Source organism: Asparagus officinalis, chromosome 7 (assembly GCF_001876935.1).
Source record: "Asparagus officinalis chromosome 7, Aspof.V1, whole genome shotgun sequence".
Taxonomy (NCBI): Eukaryota; Viridiplantae; Streptophyta; class Magnoliopsida; order Asparagales; family Asparagaceae; genus Asparagus; species Asparagus officinalis.
In genome coordinates, this window is record NC_033800.1 from 144291571 (window position 1) to 144294006 (window position 2436).

Sequence of the window (2436 nt, forward strand, 5' to 3'; positions counted from 1 at the left end):
ATCATTTAGAGCTAATGGGATTGAGAATGATATAATGATTGTTTGTTAAAAGAGCATGCCATGTACTTTCCCTTTATCCTAACCACTATAACCACCATTTAATTAATTGTTGCTTTCTCATGTTATATTCAAGCATTGTTGTTGTAGTAAAGGCGATATAGCTCCTTTCCATGAGAATGATGTCAAATCTGGTCCTTGTAATCTCTGCGCAAATGATTTCGTTCCGATTGTTTCAATCGAAGAAATACTTTCCTCGTACCTGGGATAATTAGCTCAAGTGAACTAACAAGTTCGAGTTTCTTACTACTCTGCTATTTTCTTATTTGTCATAGTACGTTCTTCAGGATCTGCCATCGCTAAATGATTACATCGGTCAAACAAATACTAATACTAGTTCTTAATCACAAAATAAACAGAAATGAAATTTCGTTTCGATGACAATGAAGGTAAGCAAACACATCATGGTTCATGAGTGCTAGTGTAACCATGGAGAAGCTAATCATGAAGGACAACTCATTGTCATTATAGTTAATGCTAACGTTTGATATTCCCAATCCATTGCCCATCAGAAATTTAACCTGTTACCAGAAAGCAGCTAGATAGAAAATTAAGCTCCAAACTGATAAATTTTAGGAAATAATCGAATTATTAGAGGTATTCTAAAATATAGTACATAAATTTCATGCTTTCAGGTGAAACCGTGACATAATAATGTAAGATATCGAGAGGACGTAGGATAATAGTACAGATCAAGAGAAGAAAAACAAGAGAAAGGAAAGCAAAGTCTCAGTCACATGTATTGATTCTAAGCATGAAGTTCATCGAAAATAAATATGCTCTTATCAATGGAGCAAGCATATCTCTTTAGAAGATGCAAATTCTCTCTTTAATTGGGCAGGAACACTGCATTTTAAACAAATATCTAAAGGGCATTACTGGGCAAAAAAGAGCGGAAAAAGGGGAAACCAATATAGAATACATAGATGTTCTTAAGAGAAGACGTTAAAAGCGTCACAAAATGCCTAGTTTGCTATCATTATATAAACTGCAAACGAATGAACGATGAATAATAATAGAAAGAAAATCTAAAAAAAAATATTACACAAGATTTTACATCAACAAAGACATCATACACAGCTTCGCGAACGACTATTTTACCCAACTTATCCCAACCAAGATCATCTGAGGATAGTATCTCATTTCATTCTCCAGTTCACATAAATTATCACCAAAGGCGAAATAAGTCAGAGAGTAAGACATCACTAAAACATGGAATACACGGTTGTCTAATAACTCGTTGCTACACATAGCATGAGATCATGAGAAGCAAAGATTTCCTGAAGAATTTATTATTTTCAAACAAATAAGCCTGTCAAGATCATCATAAAGAACAACTATAAAAATAGGCCAAATTACAATTCAAATACTGTACACAATTGGCAGAATAGATATAGACTACACAAATCTGTAACATAAACTTTTGATCAATTTTGATAATATTCCAACATAACAACTATATCAGATTCTTAATTCAAGTTCATGTAATCAGAGTAATAGAATTAGCAGTTCTCAGATATAATATCTACATCAACATATATACAACAGCAATTAACTACTGTCCACTAGTTTTCTTTAACTCAAACTTACAGTAAATTGCCAACCGCATCATCTTCAGAAGTTCAACTCAACGAGTAGCTAATCAAGAAGGACAACTGAAACTTGCCAACTTGAACATGCACGAAACAAGAAAAACCCCATCTTAGTTAAAAAAGATCACATTATTCTCCATATTCTAATCATATATCCATATGATGGAGCTACCTTGCGAATGACAATGCAGCTCGATTGCGCTCTGTGCTGCACATCTCACATAGATCAACCAATCCTGATTTATCAAAATTACAAACTTGACATTTCCAAAATGAATCCGATGAACATCACCTCTTACTCTGGCTTCCCGATATACTAGCTAGGACCCTGAGGCCTAAATGAGCTCGAAAAAAACCTCAACGTCCTCCCAGCTATCCTACCACCACTCTAACAAGAGCAGCAACTGGGTCAGTTCAACAAAAAGAATCTCTCAGCTGAACATAGACAAGCCCGGTGATAATCCCTTCGAGGTGGGCACAGAAAAGATGCATGTGGTGCAAAAACTTGGACGCGAAATAAGTCAACCGAAGCAGCAAGCTGTGATGCGAAAGTCACTCTGTACTATGGGAAACTCACATAAGTATAGTCACCCTAGGTCTTGATGATAACTCTCATCGCAAACAGAAACACCAGAGCATCCAACAGAATACTCTCAAGGGTGTGTTATGTTAGTGTTAAAAAGTATAAATGGTAAGTTATTCTTTAAAAGATATAAATGGTATGTAATTGTTAAAAAGAAATCATTGCATGGTGATTAATCACTATCAAGGGATCCCCAACCAAGCC

General features: G+C 35.2%; 1 long non-coding RNA gene across 2 annotated transcripts in view; it reads right to left on the minus strand.

The window, feature by feature from the left end:
- LOC109850054 overlaps nt 1508-2436 on the minus strand; it is a 6475-nt gene continuing 5546 nt past the window's right edge. The window contains exons 3-4 of one of the 2 annotated variants that reach the window (XR_002249312.1): nt 1822-2206; nt 1508-1726 (exon numbers count right to left, since the gene is read on the minus strand). This is a non-coding gene — a long non-coding RNA (uncharacterized LOC109850054). Of the gene's footprint in view, nt 2207-2436 lie in introns of both variants that reach the window. The other variant, XR_002249311.1, reaches the window with a different exon arrangement.